The sequence below is a fragment of the Mesocricetus auratus genome, unplaced genomic scaffold (assembly GCF_017639785.1).
Source record: "Mesocricetus auratus isolate SY011 unplaced genomic scaffold, BCM_Maur_2.0 Super-Scaffold_100041, whole genome shotgun sequence".
Lineage (NCBI taxonomy): Eukaryota > Metazoa > Chordata > Mammalia > Rodentia > Cricetidae > Mesocricetus > Mesocricetus auratus.
In genome coordinates, this window is record NW_024429218.1 from 1,504,518 (window position 1) to 1,528,974 (window position 24,457).

A 24,457-nucleotide genomic window follows, 5' to 3' on the forward strand; every position below is an offset into this window, starting at 1 on the left:
CCACTATGTTCATAGCAGCAGTATTTGTAATAGCCAGAACCTGGAAGCAACCTAGATGCCCCTCAACTGAAGAGTGGATAGAGAAAATGTGATACATTTACACAATAGAGTATTACTCAGCAGAAAAAAAACAATGGAATCTTGAAATTCGCAGGTAAATGGATAGCACTAGAAGAAACATCCTGAGTGAGGTAACCCAGTCACATAAAGACAAACATGGTATGTACTCACTCATATATGGATTTTAGTCATGGATCAGGATAGTGCCAGTCTGTACTTCCACTGACAGAGAGTCTGGGAAACAGGAAGGAGCCTAAGAGAGATATGCATGGTACCCCAGAGAAGAGGAATGAGGCAAGATCTTCTGAACAGATTGGGAACACGGCGAGTGTTGGGAGTGAGTGGGAGCTGGGAAGAAGAGAGGGGGAGAAGAGGAAGAGAGAGTAGGTCATGGGGGAACAGGAAGTTTGAGTGGGGAGTAGAATAGGGGGAAGAGGGAATCATAGGTTAGAAGACAGATCAGTCACCAGTGTGACCTCTAGTGATCTAAAGGGATGACACCAATTGGCAAGCTAAGCAATAGTGGAGAGACCACCTCGAATGCCCATTCCTGATAATGAACTTGATGTCTATAACCATCCTGGAGCCTTCCTCCTTTATTTCTATTTCTCACCTTAGAATGAGAATGTCTTCCTCATGACTGCCTCACTGCTGTAAGAAAGCTGCCCCATTAACATAGATGGGACATGCCCATGATATCAGGATCTGTTGACTAACAGTAAATCTGCAAGTGCCATCAGTCTCATTTGTTTACCAAGTATTGTGATGTACTTGGAAGCCTGTGTCCATGCTGACCAGCTTCTTTGTTCCATTCCAGTCTTAACTGCTAGAACCCTTAAATCACACAGCACACATCCCTCAATGATATTATGTATTACATCATCATATACACTACAGAAAGATGAGGAAAGGGAGAAGTTACACAGTATTTAAAGAAGCAATACCAAAGAGAGGGGGAAGAGTCAACACAAAGAATCACTGCTAGGGTCAGGCAGAAGTTGCCAAACCCATAACCAATTACTTTCTATCTCATGGTTATTATGAATAGATAGTGATTTTCTTCTTGCACAAATAAGATTCACAGTCATTTCACTTGAGCACTTCACTTAAGTGTAGTAACTTTAAAATGGAGTGACTCATTGCAATGCACAGACCAATGGCCACTGCTCCAAACAGCAGAGTGACTCGGGGAAGGGAACTGTCTTCTCTCTGTGGGCATAGTCTTATTTTAGAAACAAAGAACTTACTTCAGTGCAAGTGCGACAGTTGGAAAGTCTCCTCTCTGGATCAACTAAACTTGAACATCACCCATATCCAACTTAGATACTTAGAGGAAACATTGGGCTTGGATTTTAAAGTTGATGCTGTAACCAATCAAGGTTTGAAGAGCTACTGGGATAGAATGAACACACCTTGTTCATCCAAAAAATGTGAATTCCAGGAGCCCTGGATAAATTCTATAGTTTGAATGTCTGCCTATCCTTCAAATTTTGTGTTAAAACTTAATTCTAAATGTTCAGTGCTGTGGGGTAAGATGCTTAGAAGGTGAGCAGACTGTGATAACCGAGCCTTCGGAGATGGGATTAGCAGTTCAGGAAAGAACTAGGAGGGATAGGTCAGCCTCTCACTGGTTTGCTGTGTCAGAACACAGCATTTTTCCTTTAGACCACATGCCTTCTGAGGTGTGTACAAAGCATCATTCCAGATGTAGGGAGAAATCCACACCAGGCACCAAGCTGTAGGCATCTTGATCATGAGCTTCAGGCCTCCAAAACAGTAAGAAATACTTTTGTCTTTTGTGAGTTACTCAGCACTGTCCCTCTTCCTTTCAATGACAGGGGATAAGGGTATGATTTGTAAAGAGTATGAAGAATGCTCTGATAATTCTGATATTGGAAAAGGATGGAGTCAGAGAAACACTGCATTCCGTTTCAGCTATTTGAGGTCTATTGAATAGTGGTTGTGCTACAGACACAGATGAGATAACAAGATATATACCACAAAGATCATTTATTTATGGCTCAGACACAATTTCTGAACCACAGAAGATACTTGCTTATTCAGGCTAGAAGATGTATGCTCATATTTAAAATTATCTGCCCTTTTTAAAATAATTTTCACCAATTATGAGCTTCTAATACTTGTTGCTTTTCTGTGTTTAAATGGAATACCTCCTTAGATGGAAACTGAAAAAAAAGTGAAGAATGTAAGTTTTACTTGGTTGCTCAAGATTTTACAATTGGCCTCAAATGGTCATTCCATCTCCTCCTAATGTTTCTTATTATAAACATGCCTGAAGAAGTCGCTTTTTATTGTGCCATACTGACATAGAAATAGATAAATCAATAGTACGAAACAGATAGTCCAGAAAGAGATCACAGTACAGTGGAGCACATGATAAATGATAAAAGAGATATCATCCATGGTATTTAACTGGTGGTATTGGGACATATGAATAGCAATTTAAAGGGAAAATCAATTTTAGGCATTTACTTCAGTTTATGCAGAGAAATCAATTCCAGGTGAGTTACATAATTGAATGCTTTAAAATACCCAAACCTTAGAAAAACTAGGTAAAAAGGAGAAATGAATAAGGATTTAATCTCTAGGAGAGTATGGCTTCCCAAACTTAGCTAAGCAATGCAATAGAATACAGATCAACAGATTCATTCAGTGACTCACAATTTTACTTTAAAAATGTGAACAGGAACACATGCAAAACTCTAAAACTGTACTTGACATACTGGCTTTCTATAAGGGGCTCATATCTATCAACATAAAAGAACAGTTAGACCTACATCAATAAACGAACAAAGATACAAAAAAGTGACAGGAGAATTTGATCTGATAAGCAAGCATGTAGGAAAAGGTCGAGGCTCACTAGCAATGAGAGGATGAGAACATTAGCAAATGACAATTTTATAAAATTTATTATTAGGTGTGTGCACGTGTGCATGCACCAGTGCATATGTATTCATACTGACATGAGTGTGTTTTGTGTGTGAGTGTGTGTGTGTGTGTGTGTGTGTGTGTGTGTGTGTGTGTGTGTATACATACTGGTTCCTTCAGAGGCCAGAAGATGTTAGATTCTCTGGAATCATAAGCAGCTATGGTCCACTCAGTCTGGGTGCTGTGAACATAACTTTATTCCCCCACAAAAGCAGCAAGAGCTCTTATTTCTGAGGCAACTCTTTAACTCCCCATAATAATGAAGTTTGAGACAATACAATTTGCAACATTTTCTTTTAAAATCAGAATATTCAGGAACTGGGAAATGGCTCAATGGTTAGGAGTAAGTCCTGCTCTTCTAGAGGACCAGTGTTTGGTTCCTAGTACCCTCACCAGGCAGCTCACAGTTGCCTATAACTCCAGCTCCAGGGAGATCTACTATCTCTGGCCTCCTCAGGCATCTACAAACCTCCCAACACACATGCTTAAAAATAAATCTTATAAATATTAATATTCAATACTATGAAAGATATGAAATATCCCTTTTACCATTACATGAAATATCATGTATCTATATGAGTAATGCTTTTATGAAACATTTTAATAAATTGTATTATGACACTTGAAAACATTTCATATCACTTTGGGCTGCATTTCTACTTTACCAAAGCTAAGCTGAAAGTCTTTTTTAACGTTAAAGTTTGAAGAAGAAGCAAGTGAGGAAAAACTCAAAGCTCAGGATGTTGAGCAATTTCTTAAAGCATCTTTCAGTCATTTTAGATTCCTCTACTGAGAATTCTGTTTAGTTCTGTACCCACTTTTTAGTTGAATTATTTGGAGTTTTAGTGACTAGCTTCTTGAGTTCTTTGTATGTTTTGGAGATCAGCACTCTGTCTGATGTGAAGTTGGTGGAGATCTTTTCCCATTCTGTGGACTGCTGTTTAGTCTTGTTGATTGTGTCCTTTGCCTTATAGAATCTTCTCAGTATCAGGAGGTCAATTTATTGATTGTCGATCTAAGTGTCTATGCTACTGGCATTATGTTAAGGAAGTGATCTCCTGTAACAATTTGTTCAATGGTACCTCTCCCACTTTCTCTTCTAAGAGGTTCAGTGTGACTAGATTTATGTTGAGGACTTTGATCTATTTGGACTCAAGTTTTTTGCATGACAATAGGTATGGATCTATCTACATCCTTAGCCATCAGGGAAATGCAAATCAAAACAACTCTGAGATATCATCTTACTCCTGTCAGATGGCTAAAATAAAAAACACCAATGACAGTCTATGCTGGAGAGGATGTGGAGAAAGGGGAATATTCCTCCGTTGGGGGGGGAGTGCCAACTTGTACAGCCACTTTGGAAACCAGCAGTTTCTCTGGACAAGATCCAGCAATTCCACTCTTAGGCATATACCCAAAGGATGCACATTCATACAACAAGGACATCTGTTCAACTATGCTCATAGCAGCATTATTTGTAATAGCCAGAACCTGGAAGCAACCTAGATGCCCCTCAACCGAAGAATGGATACAGAAAATGTGGTACATTTACACAATGGGAGTACTACTCAGCAGAAAAAACAATGGAACCTTGAAATTCACAGACAAATGGATGGAACTAGAAGAAACCATCCTGAGTGAGGTAACCCAGTCACAAAAAGACAAATATGGTATGTACTCACTCATATATGGATTTTAGACATAGCATAAAGGATTACCAGCCTACAATCCACACCTCCAGAGAAGCCAGGAAACAAGGAGGACCATAAGAGAGACATACATGGTCCCCCAGCAAAGTGAGAAGGATCAAGAGCACCTGAACAAATGGGGAGCATGAGGGAGGGCAGGGAGGTAGGAGAAAGAGCAGGGAAGAAGAGTAGGGGGAGAAGAACATGAGGGACCAGGAATATTGAGTGGAGAGTGGAATAGAGGAGAGCAAGAAAAGAGACATATCAAATAGAGGGAGCCACTGTAGGTTTAAAGAGAAATCTGACACTAGGGAATTACACAGAGGTCCACAAGGATGACACCAACTAGGAATCTAAGCAATAGTGGAGAGGCTATCTTAAATGGCCTTCCCCTATAATGAAAGTGATGACTACCTTAATGCCATCCTTGAGCCTTCATCCAGTAGCTGATGGAAGCAGAGGCAGAGACCCACAGCTAAACACTGAGCCAAACTCCTGGAATCCAGTTTCAGAGAGGGAAGGGGTCAAGAGAGCAGAGAGCAAAGGGGTCAAGACCAAGCAGGGAAAACCCACCTAAACAGTTGACCTGAGCAGGTGGGAACTCAGATGCCAGTCTGACAGCTGGGGAACCAACATAGGACCAAACCAGGCCCCCTGAACTTGGGTGTCAGCTAGGAGCACTGGACAGTCTATGGGGCCTCTGGCAGTGGAACCAGTGTGTGCACGCACTTCAGGAGCCCATTTCCCATGGAGGAACACTCTCTTAGCCTAGATACACAGGGGAGGGCCTAGGCCCTGCCCCAAATGACTTAACAGATTTTGATGATCCCTCATAGAAGGCCTCACCCTCCCTTGGGAGTAGGTGGGGGATGGGATGGGGTGGTGGGTGGGGGGCATGAGAGGATGGGAAGGAGAGGGAAATGGGATTGATATGTAAAACAAGATCATTTCTAATTTGAATAAAATTAAAAATAAATAAACGGAAAAAATTTTTTAAAAAACCTCAAGGCTCATTCTAACATCATTCAACATTGGCATTGCACATGACATGAATAAGAAAAACAAACTGAGGTTACCACATGTTCATCCCTACTTTATAGTGTTAGTAAATACATTGTCAAGGGTTCCCGAAGGAAATGAGTGATGAACTCAAATAAGAATCATTTTATCATGGTTTACATGAGAAGTGTCCCCAGATGGCTGGGCTTCTAGCTGGTAGAGAGGCTTCTGTCATATGGACTTATCAGATCACTCTGTTGATGCACTCATGATAGGATTTGGTAACATTATTAGGAAGTACAATAAACTAGGGCTTGGAGCCTTGTTGGAGGAATTAGTTCACTGGGAGCAGTCTTTGAAAAGTAAATCTGTCCTCTAGCCTCTTTGTGTCTTATTCTTCATGCTTTCTGGCCGCCATGAATGACAGACCTCCTCTGTCGCATGTTTCCACCATGCCATGATATTCTGCCTATAGCTGTGGAGCCGCCATAAACTGTGACCTCCGAGCCCGTGAGCCAAATAAATCCTCTGCCTTATCAACTGTTTTTCTTGGTTATTTCCTTACAAGGACATGGAATTTGGGGCTAGCCTGGGATAAAAGGGAACCTGTGTCAAAATCAACCCAAAACAAAATAAAGATTGGGGTGCTTGCTGCCAAGTCTGAAGACATGAGTTCAGTCTCCAGTTTCTTTCTGTCACAACCAGAGACGTGATACACATATATATTCATATAACAACCAAATGAATGAATAAGTGAAATTCAAAGTGAACCCAAGACCCCACTTTCTTCATTATACAATGAATTCTGTGGTCAGATAAAAACGGGTGCTAGGTGTTATGGTAAGAACAAATAATACTTTAAATTTGATTTGACCTTGTGACACAAATGTTGCTACTAACAAAGAAGTTTGAACAGGAAACTCAAATACTTTGAGTGTAGGTCTATCACCCTTAGAACAAAGAATTATCCTATCCAGAAAGTATAGAATGCAAGGACCAAGGACATCAACATCTTAACAAATAGCCTTCTACTTACCCCATTGTTGATGCCATTTCCAGGGCTTAGAGTTAGCTTGGCAAGTTATATGTGCAGCATTAGCTCAGTCAGAATAGCACTGATGAGGGGAAATCCACGATGCATAATAAAGCTCTGCTGCCATGCCTGTTTTGTTTATGGACTCCCTGGGCAAGCCACAAAGCATCCAGGAAAGGGGCCCAACTAGCATTCACAAGATATGATCATTTGAATGCTTAATAGAAGCTTTCTCTGTAAAGGATGCCCTCAAATAATGATTTATATAGAATAGAAATGTATTCACTCTTTACCCATCCTGGGAGCACATACATTACAGAATATTTTGTCATTAATTTTCAGATCTTCTTAACCTAAAAATGTCTGCGCACTTCCTGCATCAGTGTAGGCCTGCAGCTCACATCATCTTGCCTTCCACTTGTGTTGGGTACCTAGACAGTGTCTAAGTTTCTACTTACTGGAATGTTTTTTCTTTATTGATCTGCTTAAAATTTAAGGTAAAGGCACTTGTCACCAAGTCTAACCACCCCAGATCCCATATGGTAGACAGAGAGAAACAATACTTACAATCTGTCCATTGACACTCACTTGTGCAGCGAACCATATGCACACCCATATACATACACACAAATAAAATAAATTGAATTAATGTAAATTTTTAAGAAAAAGAAAGGCAGACCCAAAACGTGCTCAGTAGATTGTCTCACACCCATACACATGTAGTAGCACTAAATAGGCTCAGTGGGTGTTATTTTTTAAAGAAAACACTTAAAGTTGAGGGGAGAGGTGGTAAAGGAAAGAGGGAAGAAATTGGAAAGGGAAGAATGTAGGCTATATTTGGTCCAAAGACAGTATATGCATATATGAATAATAAATAAAATGATTGTTAAAGAAGGGCGGACAAGCATCAGCATCAGTTCCATCTTTATGCTCTCATAATTTACAGATGCATCATTAAACCAGGTCATAGAAGAGCCCTAGTGGAGTCAAAGATGCAAGCGGAGAGAGAAGCAGCCACACTGGAAAGGAACCTCCATGGCCATCAGTGCTACCTGCATTGACTTCTCTTTTCCAGAGTGGTTGAGCCCAGTATCATACATTACATTTATATTCTATAATGTAATGTTGCTACAAAAGCCAGTGTAATACATAAATATGCCAAATAACAGTAAGGACATGAAGGATGATTTGAATCTCATGGTCACTTAGTGCCTCATAGTTAAATATTCAGTCCCTAGCAGGGTCCAGTAATGCTTTTCAAATGGTGAATAGTTGTCACAGAAGCAGGATTCATTACAAACCCCAGGTATGAGGCTCCTTTTGTGGCTTGCCAGAAGATCCATACTCAGCATTTGCTATAGATATCTCCAACAGCAATGGGGCTGAGACATCTCAAAACTCTATGACACTGCACTGAAATCCTGCTTGTTGCAAAGGCTTATTTTGTTCTGAGACTAATTCAAAATGGTTATCATTGATAAGTGGGTCAGAGGAGCATGCCCAATATGATGTGCATTGCCTAGCAATACAAAAAGACCCTTGGAATGCTGCTACACATGTACCTTTCTTTGTGGGGGATGATATTAAAAAACAGCAACCTGCTTGATTTAAAGCCCACATTGCTTAGAAGCAGAAGACCATCAAACCCAAGATACTCTGTCAGTACACTAAGCATATGAAATTCAACAGCATTTATCATCTCTTCCAACTCTGACATGATGTATCTATTAAGGTGTGTGGAGTATTTGTCAGGCATAGAAATTAGCATAATATTATCGATGATACAGATAGGGATGGTATGTCATGAGGATGATGGTGGCCACTCCAGATAAACACAAGTGTCAAGAAATCCTGCTCCTATGGGACAGAAGGAAAAGAAACACTTAATGGAAGAGGAAAGTACAAAGGGGCACAGAGAAAATTTCCTTAAAGGAACCTTGCTATTGAGCTGGAGACTATGTTGAACCTCCTGAAAGAAAACAGGGAGTGAAAAATAACCCCCTGTTGGCATTTGACTATACATTAGCCAAATGCCATCTGGAAACCAGAGGGAAGAGAAACGTATGATGTGTCCACATCCAGACTCCCTGGATATAGACTAGGGCAAAGAAAATGAGGAAGACAAAGTAAAGATGCCCAATGCATAGAATTGCTCTGTGATGATTGAGGTTAGTAATAGGAAGGGGGTAAGTGGAACAAATAAAATAAAACAGCACTGCCATTTTGCAGATATTTCCATTACCTTCACAAACTCATTTTCAAAACTGTGCTTTAAAATTGATGGTAGGTCTTCTGCAATAGGTGGTATGATTTTTATATAAAGCTTCCCATCCCCAACTCAACCAGCATTGTAGCTTGCAAGCAAGTATTTTATTCTTAAAACCATAAGCCATATAGAACAGCAAATTACACACTTTTCAAGGGCACAAATAAAGAGAAACTCTTTACTGAAGCTAACAGTATTCTGAACCATGAAGCAAGTCTTAACAAACCATCAATAGGCTGGACTCATAAGCTGTGTTCTCTGGCCACAGTGGAAATGAAGTAAGAATTAAGATTAATAAGACAACTAGAAAATTCCAACATGATTAGAAACTAAGCAGTATGCTTCTATATGACCCTTCAGTCAAGAAAGAAATCACAATGGAAATTAGAAAGTATTTTGAACTGAATGATAATGAAAATGATTTCCATATTGAGAAAGAATATTATCTGAGATGCCTTCTTTAGGGTAGAGAGACAAGAGATGAAAAATGATCTATATATCCTTCATCATCAGCTAGCCAAAGAACACAGTTAAACCTAAGAACTGTAAAGAAGAAATAATGAATGACAGAATTTTACACAGAGTAAATATACAACAAACAAAGGTTACTAGAAACAAGTCGAAAGTTCATTATTAGAATGTCTAATCAAATAAAAAAGATTCCTCAGAGATGCCAATTAGGAGAAAAGAAAAAATCTCAAATGATAATACAGGAATAGAAAAGTAGAATTGATACTAAGATGACCAGCCAATAACAATACTTGTTATAGTATAGATCAAAACAGACCAAGAATAGATTTGTGAGCATCTAGAAAGTTAACCCCAAAAGAAAATTACAGTCTCCTGCTCAGTTCCCAAATCTTAAGCAGTGTTCACTTCTAGAACCACCTACTAAATAAAGAGGCCAGTTTCCCAGGGAACATCTTCCAAAGACCACATTAAATAAACACCGTAATAATTCTGGTCTCTTGCAGAGGAACGTATAGCATTTGCTTCAGTGACAGCACCCTGAAGGAAAAGCCCTTGAATTTGATATCATTTGTCTCCTGCTGAACTCATCTTGACAGCTGATTGTTGAGGTTGTAGGAAGTGGAGCCTATGAAAGGTGATTAACTCATGTAGCAGTCACAGCAATCTGAGTGGGACTGAGAGCTCATGCTTAGTTACTTCAAAAGCAGTGTTGTTCTAGGGTCAGGCTGCTTCTTTTGTGTTTTCTCTTCCACATGTCTACATGCCCTCCACTTTCCAACATGAGCTAAAGCACAAGACCTGCACCAGGAACTACGAAGAACTAGTGCCATGCTTTTGGACTTCACAAACTCCAGAACCAGGATCTCATTAATAAACTTCTATGCTTTTAAATTATCCAGTCTCAAATATTGTATTTTAGGAATTAAAAAAATCACAAAATGGAAATGCCTATACATTTCGAACACTGTACAACTGTAGAGCTGAGCTGTCCTTGTGCCTCCTCTAATAGAATGGAGCTATCTGAATGCCAGGCAATAAATGGAATCCTGGAACAAACCCAGATTTGTGGTTACAATGGATCAGGACAGTCACTAAATGGTCATTCCTTGTTGCACAACTGGAACAAGTGGTTTTCAGTTGAAGTAACCTCCAAACTGAGCTGTTGGTTTATAAAGCAACAGATATTACAGTGGGGAGAAAATTTTAAGCCTCTAAAACTACACTAATAATCCAAGATCATAAAGAAAACTAGGGTAATGACCCAGAAGGGATGGCAGAGACCAGTGGCATTTTCAAAGACCTAAAGGTTGCAAAGGTGATGGGCTGTGTCATAACTCCGCTTAATTTGCCAGTCTTGCAGGAAACAGATGGAGCCTGGAGAGTGGCTATGGACTTCCATAACCTTAGTCTGGTATTAGTAAACCTAATTACAGTTTCAAGGTATGCTAGTTTTGCTGGAGCAGTTGAATGCAGACAAAAACAAGTGCTCAGTAGCCATGGTGCTCTTTTCTAAACCACAAGGAAATAGCAACAGAACAGAGCATGCTTATATTGACCAGCAATCACATTTACTCACCTTTTCCTTTAGGGCTATATTAACATTTTACTCCTTGCCATAATATAGCCAGGAGTGATGTGAGCCACCCAGAAATCACACACAATATTAAATTCAACTATTAGGTCAGGCATCCTGCTACTCAGGCAAGATGAGTGAGACAGCCAACATGTCAGGGCCTTTAATAAGATGCCCATGACTCTGAAAGTCAAGGACAAGTAATCCTGAGAAAGACATGGGTATCTGATGCTTCAATAAATTTATTAAGGGAGTCCAACAGTCAGTAGGATAAACTAATACCTGTTTCAAAGTATAAGATTTAAAAAAACCAAATTTCTGCATCTTCTGTCACTTATTTCAAAAGAGGCATGATTTCTACTGAGTTTCTTCACTTGTTAGAACCAATATATTTTAGATTTTGAAACAAGGAGCCAAGTGCTCTTGCACCAGCTCAGAAGTTCATGGGCAATCAAAAGAACGCAAGAATGGTACACTGAGGACCAATCAGCATCAAACCAGAAAGGATCAGGAAATTATGTAACCAAGCATCCCAGACCCTCATGTCTCTCCCTGTGGCTTGACCAGTGTCATACACAGGTAATCATAGATAAGAGACTCATGCTACCAATAGAGAGTATAGAGGAAAGAGCCTGAGCTCTGGTTCCATATCAGCTAATGTTATGTGAAAGTTCCAAATGGCAGAAGCTTCTTTGCAGCCTTTTAATCAGGAAATGGCCTGAAAGTCAATGGCAAAGCCCAACTTTTGAAATGGATACAGCTTTGGGTGTTATGTCAGGTCATCGTCACCTTGTGTGGAAGAAGAACTAAATGGTTTAAGGGCAGGGTCCAGAAGCAATGGACAGATTTTCTTAGCAAGAGTCTAAATGAAAAAATGATCAAAAGTTCAGAGACAAGGAGGTCATGGTTAGAAACACAAGTTTGTATATAAAAGATTAGGCACAAAGTAATACTTAACAGAGAGTGTCTATCATGGCCATAGACTAAACAACACATTAGACAAGTGACTCACCAGTTGATTCCAACCACTTTGTTAGGATAGCCCCCTTATTGGAATAAAGGGGTTTTGAATAAGTGACCACTGTGATGAAACTGAAGCTATATTTGGATCCAACCTGTGAGTCTTCACTCACCAAGGCTGACCTTGGTACTATGGTTGCTGAAAGTCCAACTTGCACCAAAAAGCCAGTGTTTCTCCCAGTAGGCATTTGTTTCTAGAAAAGAACATTGGGACATCTGAGTCTCATCAATCCTAGAAGCACCAGTTTCTCATCTCACATGAATAAGCACGTATTCCAGGAAAAGATTTGCCTTGGCAGCCTACAAGGCCATAGTTAACACCACCCTGGGAACTTACAAAATTCCCAACCAATTAATATAACAGAGCATCCATTCATTGCAGGGCTACAAGAGTAAGCCAGATATAACAGGAATTACTGCTCTTTATCTGATGATATCATCACAAAACTGCCAGCTTGATGTGCCAAATGCTCAAACTATTGAATTACTGTAGGTAGTCTTGACTTAAACACCATTTTAGAACATCTATATTACCATATCTGAGGCAATAAAATTCCATCCTTAGGTCATTGAAGGACCCTTGAGTCAGTGATTGATGGGGGAAGTCCTGTGTATATGTCAATAAAGCACTGTTGGCCAATAGGGAACCAAGATAGGTGGGACTAGGAGTCCAGGAGGACTCTGGGAAGGAGAAAACACAGAGAGTCAAGATGTAACGCCATGGGGTAGGAAGCCTGAAAACTTCTCTGGTAAGAGACATACTTAGATTAACAATTATGGAGTAATTACTTAAGTCAGAGCTAGCCAGTAAGAAACAAGCAAGGCCAACAGCTTCATAATTAATATAGCCTCCTGTGTGTTTATTTGGGACTGATGCAGCTCTGGAACCAGGCTGGCGGGAAAGCTTCCGTTTACAAGTGACCTTTATATGGGGCCACATTCCAAATAGGGGGAAATACATACAGTCTACTAAACCAAGGAATGCAAGGAGAGTGGTCCCATTTATCATCAATACTAGCAATAGAAAATGTTTATGCTGTCCATGAATGAAATTTTCAAGATTATAGTTTTGACATTCAAGAGGTATATAGCTTCCCAAAGAGCTATAAATCCTGAGGCCTTCTTAGTACTATCAAATCCTTATTCCAAAAGCCAGCAAGAAGAAGAAACCATCCTCCCAATGCTAATTAATTTTGGTTAGTAGGTAAAGATGGGATAGTGCTAAAAAAGGGAAGGAGGAAAGAATACATGTGGGATTCAGTGCCTCTGGTGACACTGTTGTCTTATCCCCATATGTAACCCTGAAAGAACCACAGAAATTCAAGCCTGAGAAGGAGGTTGCCTTAATTGCTTCAGTGTCTAGCAGAAACAGAGCTGGAGCAAAAAAATTACAGTTTGTATGGTAGAATGTGGAGGACATGACATCAAAAGTTATTTTGAAACCCACCATATGGGCAGAATTTAGGTAACCCTACCTATCTCCCAATTTTAAGTTTCTTCAGAAGAGGAAGAACAGAGGTCTAGAGGAGCCATTCCTTGAACATATATTTAGATATGGGTTTATGCACTCAAAAGTGGATTGTGGTTGACCCAAAGACAGGCTCTTTCCCCCACCTTCAAAATGGTTCACTACGTAGTTATTTGAAGTATGGTGATATAAAGGTTCAAATTTAATGCTTTCAGGAGGCAGCTCCAACTTTGAGCCTATATCATATCTATGTTAGGAGAACTCCAAGTCAACCATTGAGCAAAATGATCTAAATACACCAGTCATGTTTACTCAGCAGCAAAACTTCTCTAGCAAGTGATCTTTGCTCTAGATATCCCCCCTTCTCTAACTGGTCCAATTTCTTTGTTTTTCACTAAAATAAAATTCTCAGTTCAACTCTGAGTCTTCGTATGTTTCTCAGTTTCTCTGAGAACTCTGCTTTCTTAAGCATATTATTGGAGCCCTGGCTTGCAGAAGCACTGAGGTCACAGACTAACACTGTCATAGCCAACTTTACATGACTTCTAGGGATCAGCACCAAGTCTTCATGCTTGTGTGGCAAGTATATTACCTACTAAGCCACCTTCCCAACTGGCAGAGTCTTCTAAGAATGTCAGTGTTTCTTAAGTAGTACAGGGTCCAGACAACCTGTGCCAGTGTCTGACATGGAATATATATAATACATCTTCATTCCTTTAAATACTATTAGCTGTATACTTAGGCAGCTAGAATATCCTGCCTCTGTTTTTGGGCAGACAATGGTCAAAATAAAATGCAGTTCTTTTAATAAAATAATATATTATAGAAATAAATACATAGCTAAAATTTCATTTGTCATTTTAGAATTGCAAAGTTATAAATGGATCTTGTTGCATCCATCTAAATTATTCTTTCTTTCCCAAAAACTATATATTGAAAAAAGTTATGTTTGGAGTAAATACATTCTTCCTTTAGTGAAAATAAGTAATATATGAATGCTTTTGAAAGCAACTGACCTCTATCAAACATGTTTCTTGCATACATATCTTCATATTTACTCAGTAAAATTTTATTTAATGTCTGTTTCATGTTAGTATTGTTCCGGCTACCAGGGGAAGAACCATTTAAAGCAAATTCCCTCCCCTTATGGACTTTGCTTTACAGTAGAAATTACTTCAACCCTGTCTTATCATTAAGCCCACATGACCTCAACCCACATGCCTACTTCTTTTCTTGATAATATAAAATTACAGATTTGTATTAAGAGTCTACTAGCTGACTAATATCTACCAATAATATGTCTACCATCTGTTTATCTAAGTGTTTTAGTTCACCTGTGAAAAGAGTTTTTATAAAATTTGTCATCAAAGTGGGACATTTTAAGAAGACGGTTCTATTAATATAAAAGTCAAGATAATGGACTATAACATATACTGTGTGCCAGATAAGCATCTCATCAGTTACTTTCAAACTCTGAATAAAATACTAACATCTTTATTTTTACTTTATTTATACTTAGCATTTTTCACTCTTTAAAATGATTCGTGAATCATTCTTCATTGCCAACATAATGTTTTAACTTCTATATTGAAAAATGAGTGATATTTAATAATTTCAAGTATATTTATATCTTCAACAGTTCCATAGAGGTGGATGCTAAAATCTGTCAAATATTCATCACAACTTATCTAGTGTTTGTTGTGACTGCACTTTTATAGAGACTTTTGAGTTTCTATGCTGCAGTTTTTAATTGCCTGCCCTTTTCAATCTCACTGTATCTGAAACCGGTGTTTAAGTCTCAATTTTATTTAACTTCTCCTTCGAATTACATGTCTTTCAAAGCATCCACTTGGCTTTATATACTGAAAATTCATCCTTCCAAGTTTCTTTAGTCCTTCATCTGCTAATGAGTTTCCTCCCATCCTTTTCATGTTTTCAGGAAACTTTTTATGCTAGAGTGTTGATGATATGAATGTTCTTTCTTCCTCCCACACACTTCCCCAACAACTTTCTAGTTTAGGTTACAGAATTTGGAGCTTGGTCCTAAATTTATTTATTTATTACTATCATCATCATTATTAAATACTTCATTTTCTTTAAACTACCTCTCTGAATATTTTAAGAATATTTAGAATTTTTAAAGAATATTAATGAATATTTTAAGAATATTTAGAATACTGTTTTGTATTCATTTTGACAGAAATTATTGTCAAGTTGGTTTTTAATTGGTTGTTAATGTCACAATTTCTTTTAAGAAGGCATTTACCCCACAGCATCTGAAAACTCCCACAGAATTTCAGTCTGCTAATCAGAATGAGAGGGAGGAAAGTCACAGCTTGCACAGAATTCCTGTCTGAATCCCACTCTTGAATGCATCCCCTGCATTCTCTATTCTTAGCATCACACAATACAATTTCCAATGGGTTTCTGTGGCTGTGTAACGAAGGGCCTGGGTTCTGGAGTTAGACCCTCAGTGATGGTTAGTGTTGTCAACCTGACACAAACTAGAATTATCTAGGAAGAGAACCCCAATGAGAACCATGTACATAGGGTTGTTATCTGGGCATGTCTTTCAGGATCTGTCATAACTAGTTAATTGATGTGAGAAGGCCTAGCCCACTGTAGGCAACACCACTCCCTAGGTAGAAGTTCTTGAACTATATAAGAAGAATGGAGAAGTCAAACAAGTAAACAACCAAGTCACATCTGTGCATTTGCTTTTCTCTGCTCTTGATTGAAAGTGTGATATGACTATATGCTTAAGTTTTTACTTAAATTATTCATGATAATAGATTATAACCTGGATTGTAAAATGAAATAACCCCTTTTATCTCCAAAGTCAATTTTTCTCAGGATATTTTATACCAGCATCATGACACTTGCCTTGCTGCAAATCCATGTCTAATTATCTGTGTGAAGCAACTAAGTTTCAGTTTCTTTATTCATAAAGTATTGCCTGAATTGTCTTTCTTATGGAATAGTGGATTAAGTAATGCACTTCCCACAAATGCTGGTTCTGGTAATTTCAAGCTACAATTGTAAAATATCTTCTTCCATAAACATTTTGTGACTGTGAAGGATCACCTTTTACTTCATTGTGGATTAGGGTCCTATCAAGAAGTTCTGATAGTATAGATGGGAAATGCAAGATCCAAATGACCAGATGCTTTGTCTGTCTAGTTCACAGGCATTCTGTGAAAATCTCAAATACTGCCATGGGTATGGCAGGTACTTAACAAACACCTTTCTGGTAAATAAAAAGAAGTCAAATTTCTGAAAGAGAAGCAGATTTGGCAACTACTGTCTTAATAGTTTCTAATCTGTGTAACTACATTCTTTGCATCTGCATTTTCTGATATACAAAGTTGGGGAATATGACATATATTTTACAAAATTTAATAGTACATATTAAGATGCTTCAAAAACTCTACATCAGTATTCCAATGTTCAATATTCTCCTTAACTATAGTATACTTATCCCTTTGTGAGTAATCTGGACCAAATGCCCTAGTTAGTACTACTCAGAATCTTACTCTGACCTCTTCTTCCTCTCTCATGCCCAAGCCATGCCAGGATTTCAGTTCTGATTGAAGCCTGACTCCAACACTGTTTCTGCAAGCCACGCTAAATGTTGTACTAAGTAAACTTGGCATTTGAATTTATAGGACTTGTTTTATATGATTATACAGTGCTCAGAACTCTTAGATGAGGTAATTAGGAATCCCTACTTTATGGAACCCAGCAATTCATTCCTAACTCTCTAACCCCATATATCCCTCTCTCCTCTTACACTCATGGTTAGGGTACACCGAGGTAGTGAGTTCTGTTTCTATATTCCTAGATTCCAAACTTATGTAGATCTGAAATATCCCTATACAGATCAAAAGTATTTGAATACAGGAAGTCTATGAGATCCTCCATAGATGTGCTTTTTTTAAAAAAATGACTGGGCAACTTTCCAACAAAATCAGACATAGACAATTGATTTATGGAATATATCAGGAGGAAAAAAAGAACTCTGTACATATTGTAATGGCAGAATTAGTAACAGAATCCTAGGAATGAGTTTAGAATCATCCTAGAAAGTTCAGCAAAGACAACTCTCAGATGAAGACATATGCTCACTGAAAGAACTATGATGGGAGTGGAAAAAGCAACTCTGCAAGTACCTATAATTTAAAGATATACAAGGAAAATCAGTACAGAATTGGATGACTTTTCTTTTTCAGAGCATCCTTCATGAGTTTCATATTTATATCACTCCTGCCCATTCTTCCACCCTAACTCTTCCCTTTCCCAAATCCATGACTTCTTTACATCATACAGACAGAAGATTCTGAGTGGGGACTTCTTTGGAGTAAACAAGCCATGTCACAGTCTAAAAGAAGAATGCCCCAGGTAGATGGGACAAAGAACAAAGCAATATAAACGTGGCATACATGATCCACAGCATGAAACAAATGTGGATAGGGCAGGAATGTGCTGGGTAGAGAGTAGCGAATATTGGTTGGAAAGAAATATGGGGCCTAACTTGTGGAGCACCTAGTTGGTTGTAGTATACATTGTAGATGTCTGGAGAAAGGAAATCAGCCATGCATGTTCACATTTAGCTCCATTTTAAAGAGCATTTTCTCTATGCCCTTAATGTCTAACTAATGGATCAGTGCTAAAAATAACAAGATCAAAGTAACCTCACCTTCCTGAAACTGCCAGATTTCCTTTCTCAGATCTTACTACCAAGAGACAGAAGCCTTAGAGCTTCAAGACTTACCTCCATTGCACCAGCCAGCCTGTAGAAGAAATGACTAACATACTGAGGACTGTGGGCCTCCTACAGAGCATGAGTGCATCTTTTTTATCCTAAATTTGAGAGGGGCATGGGATTTTTAAGGGAACTTCACTGAGATGCTAATGCACATCCAGTAAGGAACTGAACTTTATCTCTGATTAGAGGACTAGGCTCAGACACAGGCATTTGTACTCTCATCCCCATCCATCCTTTAGAAATAACAAGGAAATCCTGAGGACTCTGGAGAGCCCAGGAAATGGTATACACAGGAACACATAAGTTCTTCTCTGGAGATTCTGGATGTGAAATGGGAACTTCTGCAATAAAATATGTATGTGACAAACCAAAGCTAGTATGGATCAAGAGATAAACCATCTACAAATGTGGGCACTCTCCTCTACCCATCTCTTGAGGACACTGCTGGTGAATAGCTACATACACTTGTGGTAAGATGGCATCTGACTTAAAACCTTACATGGCAGTCAGAGTATGAGTTGAAATATGTCTCCACAACAGGAGTGGAAATAAAGAGACCTTTTATGAAGTGTTCCTATGGAATTAGTGTCTTATGTTTATGAAGCTTATTAGTATCATTTATAAATCTGATGGCTTACCCTACCTAATATTAAGACACCTTAGAGATTTACAGTAATCTTAACATTTCAGTATAGGAAGAAGAATAAAGAAATACATCACTGGAATAAAATACAGAATTCAGAATCAGACCCATACAAATGTGATCAGTTGGACTTTGACAAAGGAGTAACAGCAATTCCATGGAGAAAGAACAGGCTTCTCAACAAGTAGTGTAGGACTATATGACATGCCTGTAATATAGTGATGTATTTTTTGTTGTTTCCATTGGGACTGAGATCCACAGCTCTGCAATTTGATCAGTTGTGAAGTGGTCTCTGTATGCTGCAAAGAGAACTTTCCTTGATGAGGGGTGAGGACTACATTTATCTGTGAATATAAGGGCATATATTTAGGATGTAGTCAGGGACTGTTCTGGTTTAGTAAAGTAGCCATTGTAGACTCTTTTCCTCCCACACCTAAGCCATTGGGGATCATTGTGGAAAAGGGGGAAGAAAGACTGTAAGAACTAGAGGAACAGGGAGCTTGTTGTGAGACCATCTCCTAGGAATATCAAAATCTACACCTATAAACTCTCACCAACAAGACTACGTAAACATGAGCTGAACAAGGACAACAATGTCAAAGTCGATGGGAAAAGCCCATAAGGCCTCAAGCCTATGCAAAAACTACAGGCAACTAAGGATGCTGAAAGTGGGAGTAATAGTCTTCTCCAGGGAAGAACATACCTGAAAACATACACACAGATAACACTATTCATATACAAACATAAACAACAACTGATGAAAAAACCTCGTTTCTTATCTAAATTTAAACTGGAAAATAAAATATAAAAAAAGCTTTAAAAAAAAAGAGGCCATGAATTTGAAAGGGAGCAAGAGGGATGATATAGGAGAGTTAGGAGGGAGGAAAGGGAAGGGGGGATGATGCATTGACTTTATAATCTCAACAAAATAAAAAGGACAAAAGGAAGAATTGACTTAAACTAGAAATTATTCCTCTCACAAAAATAGATCAAAAAGGACCACTAGCTTAAATGTAAAGACACCAGAATTCTGAAAGGTAACACAGGAGAAAATTGGTTTTGGAACTTTCTACAATTTTAGGTTCAGTACCCACAGTGGGATCCATGAAATGAAAAACCAGCAAGCTATCCTTGATGGCTTTTGCTCATGAAAAGTACTGTTAAGAGATTGCAAAGACCAGTCACAGACTGGGAGAGAAAATATTTACAAAATACATGTCTGGACTCCTGCGCCGACTCAGGGCAGAGGTGAGCTCCAACCCCTCTTGGTCCCGACTTCCTTCCATTGGCCCTCTGTGGGATCTGCTGCCCTGGGGACTGCAGCTGTGTGGACTCCACCTAGGAGGACCAATCCACCAGGAGCCTGCTGAGAGTGCCAGTATATTCCTGGCCCCACTCAGGACAGAGGGCCGAAGTGAGTTCCAGCTCCACCCAGGGCCAACGTACTTCTGCTTGCCCACTCTGGGATCTCCTGGCCAGGGAACTGCAGCCAGGTAGACGCCCAGAGGACCAAGCAATCAGGAGCCTGCTGAGAGTGCCAGTCAACTCTGGCCCACACTCAGGGCAGAGGTGCATTCCAGATCCATCCTTCTCCACTTCCTTACACTTGCACTCTCTGGGATCTCCTGGCCTGGGGACTGCAGACAGATCAGCTAGCTCCCTGCTCACCAAACAACCTCAAGTCTCCTAATAGCACTGTGCTAATCCAGCTCCCACCTAATGAGAGGGAGTGCCTCAGACACACCTGCACCCACCATGAGACCCATCAGAGTATTAGACCTGCTTGCACCCACCAGAAGAGAAACTTGGACCTGTACCCACAAGGGAAGGAAGAGACCCCACCTGTACCCACTGGAAGAGGAGATATAAGAACACATTCAACAACAGAGACCCCACAAGTACCCACTGGAATAAAGGAATATAAGAACACATTCAACAACAGAGAAACCAATATGATGCCACCAGAGCGTAGGGACTGTACACCAGCAAGATCTGAACATCCCAATACAGATGAAGCAGAAGAAAGCAACCTTCAAAAACAACTTCATGAAGATGATGGACACCCTAAAAGAGGAAATGAGAAAGTCCTTTAAAGAAATGGAAGAAAATACAAACTAAAAATTGCAAGAAACAATTTAAACAGTGCAAAGTTTGAAAGCTGTAATAGAGACAATAAATGGAGATAGGAATGCTGGAGTTAGAAACAGTCAGTAAATGATCTAGAACTACAGATGCAATCATAAACATCAGAATACAGGAGTTAGAAGAGAGAATCTCAGACACTGAAAATTCACTAGGAGAAATAGATTCATTGACCAAAGAAAATCTTAAGTCCAACAAATCCCTAACACAAAATATCCAGGAAATACAGGACACCATGAAAAGGCCAAATATAAGAATAATAGGGATAGAAGAAGGTGAAGAAACCCAACTCAAAGATGAAGAAAACATATTCAGCAAAATGATAGAAGAAAACTTTCCTAACCTGAAGAAGGACATGCCAATAAAAGTACAAGAAGCCTACAGAACACAAGATAGAGTGGACGACAAAAAAAATGTCCCCTTGTTACATAACAATCAAAATACCAAACATACAGAATAAAGAAAGAATATTAAGAGCAGCAAAAGAAAAAGGACAAGTAGCATATAAAGCAAACCTATCAGAATCACACATGACTTTTCCATGAACTCTGAAAAGCAGAAGGTCCTGGATAGATATTCTACAAACAATAAGAAATTATGGATGCCAGCCAAGAATACTACACCCAGCAAAGCTTTCAATCACTATAGATGGAGAAAACAAGACATTCTAAAGCAAAACTAGATTTAATCAATATATATCCACTAATCCAGCCATACAGAAAATACTGGAAGGAAAAAAATCAACCTAAGAAAGGTAACTGCACTCACAAAAATATAGGCAATAGATAATCCAACCTTATTAAAGCCAAAAGAAAAATCAGTGTAAATCCATAAGCAATAAAACCAACAACAACAAATAAAAAACAACCAAAAATTAACAAGCAATGGTTCTTAATCTCCCTCAATACAACTAATCTTAATTTGCCTACAAAAAGATACAGGCTAACAGAATGGAAAGAACATAGACTCTATCCTTCTGCTACATACAAGAAACACACCTCAACTTCAAAGGCAGACATTAACTCAGAGTAAAGAATTGGGATAAGATTTTCCAATCAAATGGACACAAGAAACAAGTGGAGGTAGCAATCCTAACATCTAGCAAATTAGACTTCAAACTAAAATCAATAAAAAGAAATGAAAAAGGCTGTTTCATATTCATCACAAGAAAAATCCATCAAGAAGGAGTCTCAATTCTGAACATCTATGCTGCAAATACAAAGGCACTCACATTCATAAAAGAAACATTACTAAAACTCAAATCACACAAGACCACATACTGTTATAGTGGGAGATTTCAGGACCCCATTCCTTCCATTGGACAGGACCATCAGACAGAAACTTAACAAAGAAGCAAAGAACTAACAGAAGTTATGACCAAATTGGGTTTAACACATCAATAGAACACAAAAGAATATACCTTCTTCTTAGTGCCACATAGGACCTTCTCTAAAATTGAACACATACTTGGCAACATAGCAAACCTCAACAGGTACAAAAACATTGGAATACCTGTATCTTATCAGACCACCATGCTTTAAAGTTGGAATTAAACAACAACACAATTTGCAGAAACTCTACAAACTGATGGAAACTGAACAACACACAATTTCACCATTCCTGTGTCAAGGAAGAAATAAAGAAAGAAATTAAAGACTTCCGAGAATTCAACAAGAATGAAGACACAACATACCCAAACTTATGGGACACTTTGAAAGCAGTACTAAGAGGAAAGTTCATTAAATTCAGAAAATGGAAAGATCTCCCATGCTCTTGGATAGGTAGGATCAATGTAGTAAAAATGGCAATTCTGCCAGAAGCAATCTATAGATTCAATGCAATCCCCATTAAAATACCCCATTAAAATTTCATAGACCTTGAAAGAACAACAATCAATTTTGTATGGAAAAACAAAAGACCCAGGATAGCCACAACAACCCTGCTCAACAAGGCAATGTCCGGAGGCATCACCATCCCTGACTTCAAGCTCTATTATAGAGCTATAGACCTGAAAACAACTTGGTACTGGCACAAAAATAGACAGGTAGACTAATGGAATCGAATTGAAAACTCTGATATTAACCCACACATGTATGAACATCTGATCTTTGACAAAGAAGCTAAAAATATGCAATGGAAAAAAGAAAGCATCTTCAACAAATAGTGCTGGCATAACTAGATGCTGGCATGTAGAAGAATGTGGATAGATCCATGTCTATCGCCATGCACAAAACTTAAGTCTAAATGGATCAAGACCACAACATAAATCCAGCCACACTGAAAGTCTTAGAAGAGAAAGTGGGTGGTACCCTTGAATGAATTGGTACAGGAGACCGATTCTTGAACATAACACCAGTAGCATAGACAGTGAGGTCAACAATTAATAAATGCAATCTCCTGAAACTAAGAAGCTTCTGTAAGGCAAAGCACACAGTCAGAAAACCCACAGAATGGGAAAAAATATTCATTAACCCCATATCTGACAGATGGCTGATCTCCAAAACTTACAAAGAACTCAAGAAACAAGTCTCCAAAACACCAAAGGATACAATTAAAAAATGGGCTACAGAACTAAATAGAGAATTTTCAATAGAGGAGTCTAAAATGGCTGAGAGGAACTTGAGAAAGTGATCAACATCCCTAGCCATCCAGGAAATGCAAATCAAAACAACTCAAAGGTACCATCTTATTCCTGTCAGAATGGCTAAAATCAAAAACATCAATGACAATTTATGCTGGAGAGGATGTGGTAAAAGAGGAACACTCCTCCACTGCTGATAGGAGTGTCAAATTGTACAGCCACTTTGGAAATCAGTATTGAAATTGCTCAGAAAAATGGGAATAAACCTACTACAGGACCCAGCAACTCCACTCTTAGGCATATATCCAAAAGATGCCCATTCATACAACAAAGATGTCTGTTCCACTAGGTTCATAGCAGCATTATTTGTAATATCCAGAACTTGGAAACAACCTAGATGCCCCTCAACCGAAGAGTGGATAGAGAAAATGTGGTACATTTACACAATAGAGTACTATTCAGCCAAAAAAAAAACAATGGAATACTGAAATTTGCAGGCAAATGGATGGCACTAGAAGAAACCATCCTGAGTAGGGTAACCCAGTCACAAAATGTGAAACATGGCATGTATTCTCTCATATATGGATTTTAGACATAGATCTGGGGAGTGCCAGCCTACAATCCCATGACCAGAGAGTCTGGGAAACAGAAACTTCATTCAGTGGCTGATGGAAGCAGAGGCAGACTCCTACAGCTAAGCATTGAGCTGAACTCAAGAAATCCATTGACAGAGAGGGAGGACTGATGACCAAAGGCATTAAGACTGGGCTGGTTTAACCCCCAGAAACAGCTGACCTGA